General features: G+C 36.6%; 1 protein-coding gene across 4 annotated transcripts in view; it reads left to right on the top strand.

Moving 5' to 3' along the window:
• CCDC171 (coiled-coil domain containing 171) overlaps positions 1–15,706 on the top strand; it is a 399,071-nt gene that overhangs the window by 370,284 nt on the left and 13,081 nt on the right. Inside the window, exon 26 of one of the 4 annotated variants that reach the window (XR_001889029.1) lies at positions 4,178–4,261. The exons of the other annotated variants lie outside the window; for them this stretch is intronic. The gene's annotated coding sequence lies outside the window, so the exon portion shown is untranslated. The remainder of the gene's footprint in view (positions 1–4,177; positions 4,262–15,706) is intronic. 4 annotated transcript variants of the gene reach the window in all.

Raw genomic sequence — 15,706 nt, forward strand, 5'->3', positions numbered from 1 at the left:
GGCACCATCTTGGCTCACTGCAACCTCTGCCTCCCAGGTTCAAGCGATTCTCCTGCCTCAGCCTCCCAAGTAGCTGGGACTACAGGCACTTGCCACCATGCCTGGCTAATTTTTGTATTTTTAGTAGAGATGGGGTTTCACTATGTTAGCAAGGCTGATCTCAAACTCCTGACCTCATGATCTGCCTGCCTCGGCCTCCCTAAGTGCTGGGATTACAGGTGTGAGCCACCACACCCGGCCTTAAAGACTTTTTTCTTAATAATATACTGAAGCATGGATTTCCCATTCATAGTATTTGATATACTTGTAGAACTCAGAATCTTATCTAATTAAGCTGCAAGTCAGTTAAGGTCATTTCTCTTTTTCAATGATTGAAGGGAATTTACCAGGGAAAGGAAGGACACTGGTAACTGACTTGACTTCCCAGCTTCCCACATAAGGAAGGATATGCACAGTAATTTCTTAATGGGAATAAGGGTTCGGTCCCTTTGCACAAAGTCAAACTTGCAGAGCAAATGTGGGAACCAACAACGATGTAAAAAGGTAGTAATCTATCAAACATCTCACTAATTTTCTCTCTCCATCTCTCTCACCACAACTTATACATAGTCACTGTTACTATAGCTTTATCTCCTCACTATTTCTACCCTTTATTTTTGAGGTACAGAGAAATTGAAGGAATATGCTCTTAACTTTGTGTGGTGGAAAGCAAACTGGACTGTGGAGTCAAGAGCTAAGAACTTGAGTCTATTCCCAGCTACTCAGAAAGATCAGGAGAATTGCTTGAGCCTAGGAGTTCAAGACGAACCTGGGCAACCTAGTGAGACCCTATCTCTACAAAACAAAACAAAACAAAACAAAACAAACATAAAGTTAAGAAGTTAACCTTCGTACTGCCAACATTAGCTATATGACCTTGGGTGATTAACCTCTCTGGCAGTTCCCACGACTGTAAAAGGAGGAGATTGGACTAGATAATCTCTAAGGTGCCTTCTAGTACTAAACAAGTGTTTTCTCATTCACTTCATTATTGTTTCTGTCATAACCTTCCATGCCACTTAAAAATGTCCCTCTCAGGGCCTTGTGCCACCTAAATGTTACCTCATCCAGCCAGCAGGCTATTCCAGAGGATTCAGATCATTAACAACAGTAATAGCATATGTTTGAGTTTCTATTTTTTAGAATAACAAACAAAATGAGTATTTAAATATTTAAAGATTTTCACCTTTGAAATTGAATATTTAGCAGTCCGGAATGCATAGAGAAGTTCATGTATTGCTTAATGGAGCTCACCAGTAGTGATTCAATACTTGGTTAACTTATTACTTTGTTTAACACTCCTGGACACCATTGTGATTTTAACCATTTTCACAGTTTAAACTTGTTTTCATTCTTATTCACATTTAATTTGCACCCATAATATACCATTGGATAGATAGGAAACATTAAAAAAAACACTGAGTTTGAAATTCAGTGATAATAAGGAACCTTAAAAAAGATAATTAGGGTAATTTACCTCAGTCTTCAACAGATCCACAGGTTCCATTCATCGGATCAAAATTCTTATACCAACGCTTGATATTTTTAATGTTTCAAAGCCAGTGTTAAGAAGAGAGAATTGTGATAACTTTATTCAGATTGGCTGTACATTTATTGAAAATCAAGTGCTACACTCTTCACAATAGCAAAGACTTGGAATCAACCCAAATGTCCATCAATGATAGACTGGATTAAGAAAATGTGGCACCTATACACCATGGAATACTACGCAGCCATAAAAAAGGATGAGTTCGTGTCCTTTGTAGGGACATGGATGAAGCTGGGAACCATCATTCTGAGCAAACTATCGCAAGGAACAGAAAACCAAACACCACATGTTCTCACTCATAGGTGGGAATTGAACAATGAGATCACTTGGACACAGGAAGGGGAACATCACACACCAGGGCCTGTCGTGGGGTTGGGGGAGGGGGAAGGGATGGCATTAGGAGAAATACCTAATGTAAATGACGAGTTAATGGGTACAGCACACCAACGGCACATGTATACATATGTAACAAACCTGTGCATTGTGCCCATGTACCCTAGAACTTAAAATATAATTAAAAACAAGAAAGAAAATCAAGTGCTACAATATATAACTTGAAAAAAGTGCTAGACAGTAGCAGTCTGAAACCCTTTTAACTAGCCATTTAGAAACAGCATACACAATATTATATAAAAGAAGACAATTCATTTTTAAGCATAAAATGCAAAGAACTAATATAAGGTTACCAGCTAAAAGGGTTACTGAGCTATTAATTTGTTTTTTAAATTAGTTTGTTTTTACTTAAATTCACGTTTTATTATTTAAAAAAGCACACATTGACCACGTTGCTTTTAACATGTTCAGCCACATTTGAATTCTTTTCTTTTAAATATACCACGCTCTCCCCCATGAGCCTTTATATATATGCTGATTTGTTGCTTGGAATAGTATTTTCAACTTCTCACCTACTTGATTTTTTCCCAAATTTTTAATCCCAAGTCTCTCCCCCAAACATCCTGTTGTATAATTATGACATTAATTGTATCATATTACAATTGATTTTTAGTTGACTAATCCTATTCTAGAAGTGCTATGTGAGTAGGAGATTGCCCTATTCCTAGATGTCAACACAATACCTAACACTGGTAGATAAGGAATAGTTTGCTGAAAATTCCATTATAAATTCCAAATTATGTGGCTCAAGTTAAAATTCATAAGCCTATTTGGAAGTTCAGATACCAAAAAGCAATGGCTGTAATTGGTCATCTGTCTCTATGGATCCAGAATTTCTTTATTAATAAGGTCATCTGGTATGTCAAATTATTATTGAAAATGTCATGTTTCTGTGGTCTCCCCACCCCTTTCTTAAGGGAAGGAGAAAGGAAAAGAGACAAATTGCTGTTGTGTGGTTGTATTTGAATTGTTCACCTGAGATCAGGAATTGTGTCTTTGTTTTTACCTTATTCAGTGCCTAGCATACTATTGGAGTACAATAAATAAGTGATAATGGTGAGGAATATACTAGTAAACAATCTGTAGTCCTTAAAAGTAATGCAAAGAATGGAAGAAATATTCTTTTAAGTTCTAAGTTCAGGTCAAGAGAGTGCTTTGGGATATGTTTTTGAGTTCAGTAGGAATCATAATTTCTGCGACCAATCGTCCCTCTGTGTTGACATTCCATATCCTTAAGAAGAAAATACTGAATTATTGTGCTTTCCCAGAAGAAATATAGAAAAAGATACAGGATATTATAGAAATTTTAAACTATGATCAAACTCTCCTACAACATTAATAGCAACGTAGAATGGTAAGTTAAAAAAAGAAAAAGAAAAAGAAACAAAGCAATTCAGGAGGCAGGTGGTAAAAATGTCATCCCACCTGAGAATAGCTCTGAACTCTGAGCTTTAACTGCTGAACCCAAACCAAGCTGTTTAAGGAGATGGGTCCTGAGTTAAACTGCTGGCTGTCTTGTCAGCTTTATTTGATGTTACTTTTCCCTCTGAAGATTTTGTGTTTCATATCAAGTTCATGGCAACATAAGAATGGTTCTATATTACATGTGTGTTTCTCTAACAGCTTTGTCTTTATTGTCACTGATATATTTAATTCAGTGATCCTAGTTGGCATGGTGGCAGTTTGGTATTTTCATCAGTTTAAGGATGAGAAGAGCAGAGATATTTAAAAGGAAATGTCAAAAGACTTTTTCTTAGATCAGTGCCAGAAAAAAAACACCTATTTATGATTTAGAACTTATGAGATACATATAGGGTACATCAGACAGAGGATGATAAGAAATTGTGCTTGCTTTTATTTCTGCAAATGGTAGGAATATTACATGTTTAAAAAGACTGGGTTATTGATATGAAATAATTTAACAATTAAACATATAATATGTAATAGTGAGTAATTAATACTTGTATATTTAGAACCAGATGCAGGTCTAAGTATATTTTTGATTTTGCAAAGCTTGGGGTCTGGAAGTCAGATACCGTGTATTATTCAACCTTGTAGCCTTAGCAGCACCCACACTGTATCTGACTCATTGTTAAGTGCCCAGTGAAGGTTTGTTGAATTAATCAATAAATTATCTTCCCTTTTGAAGAATTCTAAAATATTTTAGAGCTCTTTCTCTTCCCATCTTTTATGCAGGCAAGATAGTTGTATCTGCACATGGATTGAATACAAAAAGGCATAATGCAGAGTTGCTGATTTGATGGAACTTATAATCAGTTGGTGAGTCAGGACAGACTCTTATAGTGCAATAAAGTGATAAATGCTCATGGGGTTTGAAAAGATAAATTTATTTGAAATGAGATGGTTAGGGAATATTTTTAAGAAGTTGTATTTGTGCTTGATTTTGAAGGAATGATAGGGTTTGAACAAGGAATTCTAGGCAGGGAGAACTATGTGAACAGAAACAGGATGCCACTAGCCTATAAGAGAGTAAGGTTAAACTACGTGTTGTTTTTTCTTTTGCAGTAATGTTGATGTTTTATTTCTTTCTACAGTTCTTTACAATTTTAAAATATACCCATGTACATACCCTTACAGTTTTTTTGTGATAAATGTGATATTTGTAATATTCAGAAAAGTTGGGGGATTTTCTCTGCGTCATCTAGTCATTAAACCAAAGAGCTGAGACTGCTGGCTTTTTTTTTTTTTTTTTTTTTTTTTGAGATGGAGTCTTGCTTTGTCGCCCAGGCTGGAGTGCAGTGGCGGGATCTCAGCTCACTGCAAGCTCCGCCTCCCGGATTCACACCATTCTCCTGCCTCAACCTCCCGAGTAGCTGGGACTACAGGCACCCGCCACCATGCCCGGCTAATTTTTTTTTTTGTATTTTTAGTAGAGATGGGGTTTTACCGTGTTAGTCAGGATGGTCTCGATCTCCTGACCTTGTGATCCGCCCGCCTTGGCCTCCCAAAGTGCTGGTATTTGAGCCACCGTGCCCGACCGACTGCTGGCTTTTTGTAAACCACTGTGGCTATTGTTTTTCTTTTTGGCATAAGTCATCTACACCTAATTATTGAAACCCTCTTGTGACCACTGGAAAGTATCTTTCAGGTAAAGGCGTAATCTACGAACATGAAACAGAAGAGGACTTGTGGATATATAGTTTTTGAGCCAGAGGGTTGCTAAAGTGCTGTAAAAGGAAAGGATGGGGAGGAGGAGAAGGATTAGCTAACATTTATCCAATACTTTCCATGTGTGAGACATTGTCAGGGCCTCAAATGTGTTAATGTATTCAGTATTTACAACACCCTTATTGGGATATATTATTTTTATGAACTCTTATTATACCATATTGCTTATTAGGTATTGAAGCAAATATTTGAACACAGGCAGTCCAGCTCAAGAGCCCATTCATAGTAGCTAGGCATGCAGGTTTAAATGAAAGGATGCCTGTAAGGTTCCTGTTGTTATTGTTAATGCCATTTCCTTTATGTTATAATAAATTGAGGATAGATATAATTTTTACTTGTTTTCAAAGTAGGAGGGAACTACCAAGGCCACAAAGTAACTCCTTTATTCTAGGCAGAAGCATTGTAGTTGGGTTAGAACTCTTATAGCTTTGAATTAGAGTGCCTTTTGATGGGCATTTTTGTACCTCTGCCTAAGTAAATGTTATTTAGTTAGGTTTCAAGATATGTTGTTAAATGCTTGACTTACTGATGACACGGAGAGATAGCACTTTTATATATAAACACTTTTTTTTTTTCTGAATTACAGAGTTTTGTTGTTTAGGTTGTACAATTAGCAGTTTAATCTGCCTCAGTTTTATTGTATCAATAAAAATCTGTTATGATAAAATTACATTCGTTTAGAAACTAAAAAACATGATTCTAACAAGTCAAACTGTGGTGGGATTTTAGAAAGGTAACAAATACCTATAATATGAATTTGGATAATGGAAGAACAAGTGATGTGTGTCACCATTGTTATAAACCCTTTCTATATGTATTTATTAGAAAATTATAGTTGCATTAGAAATTCTGAGACCTTAACATTCATAGACATTAAAAACTTATAGGGTGTTTGTGGAATTTATGGATAAAAGCTTATGTTATGACATCACTTAATACACTTTAAAAACACCCTACTTGTATACCCATTAAACAGTAATTTCCCATTTCCCCCATCTCACTAGATCCTGGCAATCACCATTCTGTTTTTTCTCTATTATTTTGACTAAGTATTTCACGTAAGTAGAATTCTACAGTATTTGTCTTTTTGTGACTGGCCTATTTCACTTAGCATAGTGTCCTCAAGGTTCATACATGTTGTAGCATGGTAGCTAGCATATGTCAGCATTTCTTTCTTTTTTTTATTATTATACTTTAAGTTCTAGGGTACATGTGCACAATGTGCAGGTTTGTTACATACGTATCCATGTGCCATGTTGGTGTCTTGCACCCATTAACTCGTCATTTATATTAGGTATATCTCATAATGCTATCCCGCCCCCCTCCCCCCACCCCACGACAGGCCGGCCTGGGTGTGATGTTTCCTTCCTGTGTCCAAGTGTTCTCATTGTTCAATTCCCACCTATGAGTGAGAACATGTGTGTTTGGTTTTCTGTTCCTTGCGATAGTTTGCTCAGGAATGATGGTTCCCAAAGCTTCATCCATGTCCCTACAAAGGACACCGAACTCAATCCTTTTTTATGGCCTGCATACATCATTCCATGGTGTATATGTGCTATATTTTCTTAATCAAGTCTTTGATTGATGGACATTTGGGTTGGTCCAAGTCTTTGCTATTGTGAATAGTGCTGCCAGTAAACATACCCGTGGCATGTGTCTTTGTAGTGCATGATTCTATAATCCTTTTGGTTATATACCCAAGTAATGGGATGCTGGGTCAAATGGTTTTCTAGATTCTAGATCCTTGAGGAATTGCCACATGTCTTCCACAATGGTTGAACTGGTTTACAGTCCCACAATAGTGTAGAAGTATTCCTATTTCTCCACATCCTCTCCAGCACCTGTTGTTTCCTGACTTTTAATGATTGCCATTCTACACTGGTGTGAGATGTATCTCATTGTGGGTTTTGATTGCATTTCTCTAATTGGCCAGTGATGATGGAGCATCTTTTCATGTGTCTGTTGGCTGCATAAATTGTCTTCTTTTGAGAAGTGTCTGTTCATATCCTGTACCCACTTTTGTGGGGTTGGTTTGATTTTTTTCTTGTAAATTGTTTAGTTCTTTGTAGATTCTGGGATATTAGCCCTTTGGTTGGATGGGTAGATTGCAAAAAGTTTCTCCCATTCTCTAGGTTGCCTGTTCACTCTGATGGTAGTTTCTTTTGCTGTGCGGAATTTCTTTTGTAAGGCTGAATAATATTCCATTGTATGTATATACCACATTTTGCTTATTTATTCATCCATTGATGGACTTGGGTTGCTTCCTTATTTTAGCAATTGTGAATAGCGTTGCTACAAGTGTGGGTATACAAATATCTCTTCAAGACCCTACTTTCAGTCCTTTCAGGGTTATACCCAGAAGTAGAATTGCTGGATCATTTGGTGATTCTATTTTTAATTTCTTGAGGAGCTGCCATACTGTTTTCTACAGTGTTGTGCTATTTTACATTTCCACTAACAGAACAAAGATCCTAATTTCTCCATCTCCCTGCCAACACTTGTGATTATCTGTTTTTTTGTTTTTTTTTTTGTTTTGTTTTGTTTTGTTTTTGCTGTTCTAATGGGTATGAGGTAGTATCTCATTGTAGGTTTGATTTGCATTTCCCTAATGATTAGTGATGTTGAGCATCTTTATATGTGCTTATTGGTTTGTATATTTTTTTGGAGAATGTTGATTCAAGTCCTTTGCCCATTTTTTAAATCAGGTATTTTGTTGTCATTGAGTTTTAGGAGTTTTCTATATATTCTGGATATCAATCCCTTAACAGATATATGATTTGCAAATATTTTCTCCTGTTCTGTAGGTTGCCTTTTTACTCTGTTCATAGTGTCCTTTGATGCACACAGTTTTAAAATTATCAGGAAGTTCAATATGTCTATATTTTTTCTTTTGTTGCCTGTGCCTATGGTGTCAAATTCCAAAAATCTTTGCCAAATCCAGGGTTGTAAAGCTTTCACCCTGTGTTTTGTTCTAAAAGTTTTATAATTTTTGGTCTTACATTAGGTCCTTGATCCATTTTGGTTTAATTTGTGTACATAGTGTTCTTCATTCTTTCTTTAATGAAGTTCTTCAACTTCATTCTTTTGCATGTGGACATCCAGTGCTCCTAGCACTGTTTGTTGAAAAGACTTTTTTTTCCCCATTAAATGGTGTTGACATCCTGTCGAAACTCATTTGACCCTTATCTGATGCTTTACTTCTGAGCTCTCTATTCTGTTCTATTGGTCTCTATATCTGTCTTTATGCCAGTACACGCTGTTTTGAATACTGTAGCTTAGTAGTAAGTTTTGAAATCACGACGAGTGAGTCCTCCAACTTTGTTCTTCTTTTTTCAATATTGTTTTGGGTGTTTCCAGTCCCTGGAGATTATGAGTTTTAGGATGGATTTTGCTTTTTTTTTTTTTTTTTTTTTCCGAGACAGAGTCTTGCTCTGTTGCCCAGGCTGGAGTGCAATGGCGCAATCTCAGCTCACCACAATCTCCATCTACTGGGTTCAAGCTATTCTCCTGCCTCAGCCTCCCAAGTAGCTAGGATTACAGGCATGTGCCACCAAGCCCAGCTAATTTTGTATTTAGTAGGGACGGGGTTTCTCCATGTTGGTCAGGCTGATCTTGAACTCCTGACCTAGGTAATCCACCTGCCTTGGCCTCCCAAAGTGCTGGGATTATAGGCATGAGCCACCGTGCCTGGCCAGGTTTTTCTATTTCTGCAAAGAATTTCATTGGGATTTTGATAGGGATTGCATCTACTCTGTAGATTGCCTTGGGTGGTATTGACATCTTAAAAATTATTAAGTCTCCTAATCCATTAACATGGGATATGTTTCCCTTTCTTCATGTTTTTAATGTCTTTCAGCAATGTTTTGTAGTATCCATTATACAAATGTTTTCACCTCCTTTGTTAATTTAATGCCTAGGTATTTTATTCTTTTTGATGTTATTTAAATGGAACTGTTTTGTAATTTTCTTTTGTATCGTTTATTGTTAGGGTATGGAAATGCAACTGATTTTTGTGTGTTGACTTTCTGGCCTCCTACTTTGCTGAATTCATTTATTCATTCTTATAGTATTTGGTGTGGAATCTTTAGGGTTTTCTACATGAGCATATCATCTGCAAAGAAAGATAATTTCACTTATTTTCCAATTTGAGTGCCTTTTCTTGTTCTTGCATAATTTCTCTTGCTAGGACTTCCAGTACTATGTTGAATACAAGTGGTGAAAGGAGTTAGGTTTGCCTTGTTCCTGATCTTAAAGAGAAAGCTTTCATTCTTTCACCATTGAGTAAGATATTTGCTTTGGGCCTTTCATATATATGTCCTTTATTGTGTTAGGGTAATTTCCTTCTATTCCTAGTTTGTTGAGAGTTTTAAATCAGGAAATGGTATTAAACTTAATCAAATGCTTTTATGCATCTATGATCATGTGATTTTTAGCCTTCATTCTGTTAATGTGGTATATCACATAAATTGGTTTTTGTATGTTGAGCTCTCCTTGCATCCCAGGGTAAACCCACTTAGTTTTGGTGTTTGGTCATTTTATTGTGCTGTTGAATTCAGTTGATCGTATTTTGTTGAGGATTTTTGGATATATATTCATTGGGGATATTGACCTATAGTTTTCTTTTCTTATGATATATTTGTATGGCTTTAGTAACAGGATAATGCTGGCCTCATAAAATTTATTTGGAAGTGTTCCCTTCTCTTCAATTATTTGGAAGAGTTTGAGGAGGACTAATGTTAATTCTTCTTTAAATGTTTGGTAGAATTAATCAGTGAAGCCATTTGATCCTCGGCTTTTCTTGTTGAAAGGTTTTTGATTCCTGAGTCAATCTGTTTACTAGTTATAGATCTTTTCCTTTTACTTTATTTTTTTCTAATTTGTTAGTTAGTCCTGGTAGGTTTTATGTTTCTAGGAAATTGTTTATTTCGTTGAGGGTGTTCAGTTTGTCAGTACAGTTGTTCATAGTACTGTCTTACAATCCCCTTTTCCCCCCTGTGGAACTGGTACTAATATCCCCACTTTGTCTTTTGATGTTAGTAATTTGAGTTTCTTTTTTTCTTGCCTATCTAGCTAAAAGTTTGTCAGTTTTGTTGATCTTTTCAAAGAACCAACTTTTGGTTTCATTGATTTCTTCTCTTTCTTTCTTTCTTTCTTTTTTTTTTTTGAGACGGAGTCTGCTTTGTTGCCCAGGCTGGAGTGCAGTGGCATGATCTCAGCTCACTGAAAGCTCCGCCTCCCGGGTTTACGCCATTCTCCTGCCTCAGCCTGCTGAGTAGCTGGGACTACAGGCCCTGCCACCACGCCCGGCTAATTTTTTCCATTTTTAGTAGAGACAGGGTTTCACCATGTTAGCCAGGATGGTCTTGATCTCCTGACCTCGTGATCCACCCACCTTGGCCTCCCAATCTTTCTTTCTGTTTTTAGAGTCTTTATTTTGTTTATCTCTCCTGTAATCTTTTTCCCCCTTCCTTCTGCTAGGTTTCAGTTTAGTTTTTTATTTTCTAGTTTCTTAAGTAGTAAAGTTAGGTTGTTGATTTGAGATCTTTCTTGTTTCTTAATGTAAGCATTTGTAGCTATAAATTTCCCCCCAGCACTGCTTCTACTGCATCTCATAAGTTTTGATATGTTGTGTTTTCATTTTCATTCATTTCTATTTTCCAGTTTTCCTCATGATTTCTTCTTTGGACCATTGGTTATTTAAGAGTGTGTTGTTTAAATTCCACAATTTTGTGAACTTTCCAGTTTTGCTTCTGTTATTGATGTTTAAGTACATTCTTTTCATTCTAGATCTCCGTAATGCATATGTTGCTCTGCTTGTTGTTATCCCACAGGTCCCTTAGACTCTGTTCACTTTCCTTCAATCCTTTTTCTTTTTGTTTCTCAGCCTCACAGTAATTTCTGTGGTCCTGTCTTCATGCTTGTTGATTTTTTTTCCTGCTCAGATTTGCTTTTGAATCACTGTATTGAATTTTTCATTTCAGTTATGTTAATTTTCAGCTCCAGAATTTCTGCTTTTGTTGTTGTTTGTTTCTTTCTAGATTTTCTATCTCTTTATTGATATTTCCATTTTGTTCAGATAATGTTTTCTTGATTTTCTTCACATCTTTCTTTAGTTCTCTGAGCATCTGTAAGACAGTTGTTGTAATGTCTTTGTCTCAGACACCTGCCATCAAATATTCTTCAGGGATAGTTTCTATTGATTTATTATTTTCCTTTGAATGAGCCATATTTTCTGGTTTCTCAGTATGCTTTGTGATTTTTTTTTACTGTTGTTGAAAACTGAACATTTGAATATAATAATGTAGCAACTCTGGAAATCAGATTTTCTCCCTTCCCTAGGGTTTTCTGATTTTTTTTTAAATTGCTGTAGCTATCTATGTGTCAGGGATCGGCCTGAGATGTAAACTTACGATCTTCTCAGGTCTTTTCTGGATCTGCACCTTTCCCTGGGCTTGTGTGGTCACTTTCTAATTTTCCTTATGTATGTAGTTGCTTTTAAATCTTAGTCCTTAATGTCTGGATCCAATGGGGGGGAAAGAGAACGATGAAGAGGAGGGAAGAAAGGATGCTGGCCTTTTAAATTCCCTGGATGTCATTTCAGCTGAGGGGGAGGTGCAGTGTGGGGAGGTGCAACAATAATGGTCACCCGCCTTTTGGTACCTCTGTGATCAGAAGCAATAATCAGAGCACAGATCCTGATATTTGGAGAACAAGGTTCTTTTTGCCTACCCTGGCTCCTGCAAGTTATGTGCAAGCTGTTCCAAGAACATTTGCACATGTGTCTGTCATGGGGCTGGAATTGGGAGATGGATAGCTGCCTCTGTGCTAAGAGCTAAAATTGACTGAAATTAATCACAATTTACTGTCCAAGCCTTCCCCTGGAAGTTGCAGGCCTTCAATAGACTCCAGAATTCCAAAATACTTTCATCAGACAGATTCTGCCAGTGCAATTGTTGTCTAGGTGGTTCCTGGTGCCTACTACTCTGCCATCTTTCCAGAATCCTCTCAAATCCTTACTCTTAAGCACTATTACATTTTTAATAAAAATTATATTACATTTTTAATAAGATGTGATAAGGTGCTTTCTATCAGGGACCTATAGCTTTAGTGAGGAAATAGACATATATGTATAAGTATATGTGTGTGTGTGTATACTTATAGCAAATTATAATAAGCAACATTAAAGTAGTGCAAGTGAGAAGTGAGAATTATCTGTGTGAGGACAGTAACAGTGGAGATAGAAAAGGTTCGATTCTAGATAGATTTAGATGAAAAATGTGGCTGGACTTCACGAATAAAATTGATGCAGTGCAATTTCCTAATTACTTAGTAATTCATTCAAGATCTCTCCCTTCCTTGAACTTCTGGTAAGAAGTGAGCAGTGTTCAATATAACAAACGTGCATTTACGTAAAGAAAGGCTTTCTGAAATTTGAAGGCATGTCACGAAAGCACTCCTACTTGGAGACCTGACTTCAAAAGCTTGGAGCATCTTCTCAGATTCATAGAATGGTAAGTTATGGTCAAACTGTGCTTTGCCTAGTGTGAAATAGTGGTAAATATCTGCTGGGATTAGTTTATGATGATGGAGGCTAGGATTCCCCATCTTGTAATTAGTTTTTCAGCTGTTATTACTGATAGGATACTTGGAATTGAAATCATAGTTCTGCCTTAGTAACTGTAAGGATCTGCATTTGGATGTCAGTAACAAAGAGCCCTATCTTTAACGTTTTGTGGCCTCTTTATCACACAGCTTTAAAAATGTAGGTTTCTGAAGGAAGCATAGTTTATATTACTTTTCCTTTTCTTTATATAACATTGATTTTTAAAATAACTCAAATTTTCAGAGTGCAAATAAATGAAAACTGATTATATGCTTAGCTCTGAACATATTGGGAGGTGAGAAAAAAATGTGCAAAATACTTAATTTTCCAAAAAAGTATTAAAATTTTATTTCTTAGCTGAACATGTATTCAAGTACAATGTATTTCATCTGAAAGCCTCAGTAACATGACAAAAATTTACAGAATAATTGTTGTTGAGTTTGTCCATAAGTGCATGTTTATGAGTAGAGGCTAAATTCCATACTTTTGAATGTGCCTAGACCTTTGCACTTTTACTTGTCAGATATTCTTTTTTAATGCCGGGTAGCCTTTATACAATATTGTTATTAATGATATAATGGAAAAATTAACTATAAATTTATAGTTAATATTAAATTTTGGTAATCTAAAAATCAAATCTTTCTTTTAGTAGGGCCGAAAGAACTGACTTGAAATTTAACTTTAGTCATCTAGAAGTCTGTCTTTTTTTTTTTTGAGCAGCTTAATGTATCACTATAATATTTCCTAGATTCCTGTCCAATTCAATATATGGAATGACTAAACTGTAGTCATACTAGTTCTAAGCATGCAGGCAAGAAGAAAAGTCGTTAAACATCTTGCTGTGTGTGAGCAGTTCGAGGGCAGGCAGACACCATGCACCTTGACCACCTATTATGAAGCTTTTTGCTGCCGTGTCAAGTGAAAGCAAGTTAATTGGGTGAAGCTGTGGAGCATGTTAGGGGCCTGGTAAAGGGTTGCTGTCTGACAGCTGAATGTCAGCAAAAGCCAGTCAAGTGTGGCTGAGAGACAGAGACCTGTCACAAAGTTCCCGCAGACTGGAACACAGTTAGGAAGCTGAAATATGGTTCCGTCTCACTTTCTCCCTCATTGAATCCAAGCACCTTAAAAGATTTTACACTGTATGTGTCAACTCTTGTTCTCTAAGCTGTTTCCCCCAACTGTCCTGCATTCAAATGATTGAACAAAAGATGCTAATGTTTAGCAAAGTGAATGTAAATTTCCTCTTTTCCCCTTTTCTGCCCAAGCAGATAGACATTCAACTCAAAGGAAACTTTGAAGGTTTACATCAAACAATTAGATTTCCTAAAAATTTAGCTTATAATAGAATCTTTTTCTCAAGAGAGCATGAAAATTGACAATTAAAGCAGTGGAATAAGCAATGCATTTTCCCCGATATAGAAAATCAAACTTTAGGGAGCTAGGATTCCTGTCTGAATGTCCTGAGAATGGACACTGGCCAAGATAACTTTCCTCTTATCTGTTGTCACAGGCTTCTTTCTTTCTTTTCTCAGTGGCCTAAGGTAAAATGCAATAATTATAGCCACCAGAAGGTCAGTATAGATTAGCATTGAAAAGAACAGTAAGTTCCCTTCTGAAGCTTGAGACACTTCCAAAGGAGGAATTGAAGAAAGTTGAAATGAAAGAAAATGAAGTTAAACTCTATGAAATAAAAATATTTGCAGAAAGAGGAGTTTAACATTAAAAGATACCCTATTCACTTTCTTTAGAATATGGACTAGAATAAGTCCAATAACTCACTCATCCATTCGTTCATTCATTCCTCAACAGGCAGGTATATAGAGTACTTGCTCTGTACTTGTCACTGTGCAGGCCACTGGTAATACAGAAACAGCAAGCAAAATAGCCTGTGGCTTCAAGGAATGAACACTCTAAGCCAGCACTATTCATTAGAACTTACTGTGATGATAGAAATATGGCTTTGGGGCACTTGGAATGTAGTTAGTGTGACTGAGGAACTAAACTTTAATCTTTAATTTAATTTTATATTAAATTTTAATTAATGTAAATTAAATAGCTACATGTGGCTACCATATTGAATAGTGCAGGTCTAAGCAAACATAAGACTGTGATACTGTGCTATTATAAAAGTGTGTATGGGGTGTTATAATAACACAGAGGTGAGGTATTATATCGTATCGTATTATGTTATATATTATATTATATTATATTATTATATTATATTATATTACACAAGGTGACAGAGGCCAGGGAAAGTTTGGGGTAAAGGTGATACCTGAGGTAAGCTTTGACAAACAGTAGGAGTTAACCTGATGAAGGAGCCTCCTTCTAAATAAAAAGGGCAGCATGCAAAAGTGGCTCCAAGACAGGAGAAAGCAGGGCATGCTTCAGGATAAGCATTTTGATTAGTACGGGAGAGCAAAGCTGTTTTATGAGAAATTACCTTAATGCAATGGTAGTGTCCAAGAAGACTACCAGTCAAGTTATCCAAGAGGTCATCACAGAAGGTGTCACAGACCAAATTAATATGCTGAAATCACATGGTTTGTGGTACTAAACATAGCAAAAAGCAAGAAGAGATACAACAGGGAGCAAGCAGGGGGAAGGATCATAACCTGACTTCTTAGTTATGCAGTGTTCATGTGCCCTGTCTCTCTCCACTGCATCAGCCTTCTTCACTCTCTGTGAGGTTATGAGGATCAGGGTTGAGATTTGAAACAGGCGGCTTGGAAGACTGAAGGTGCCTGAGGCTACTTACACACACTTGCTATCTAGGAGAGATACAGAGACGAACATGCCTGGCCAATGGCTATAATTTGCCACTGAGGCTGCTGAATAGCTTTTTGTGTTTTATCTGCAGTTCTAGGGTCAATTTAAGGATGACATTAACTAGAGGTGGCATATCTCTACCTTATGGTGTGGTCTTTCCATCC

Source organism: Rhinopithecus bieti, unplaced genomic scaffold (assembly GCF_001698545.2).
Source record: "Rhinopithecus bieti isolate Rb0 unplaced genomic scaffold, ASM169854v2 scaffold_71, whole genome shotgun sequence".
Classification (NCBI taxonomy): Eukaryota; Metazoa; Chordata; class Mammalia; order Primates; family Cercopithecidae; genus Rhinopithecus; species Rhinopithecus bieti.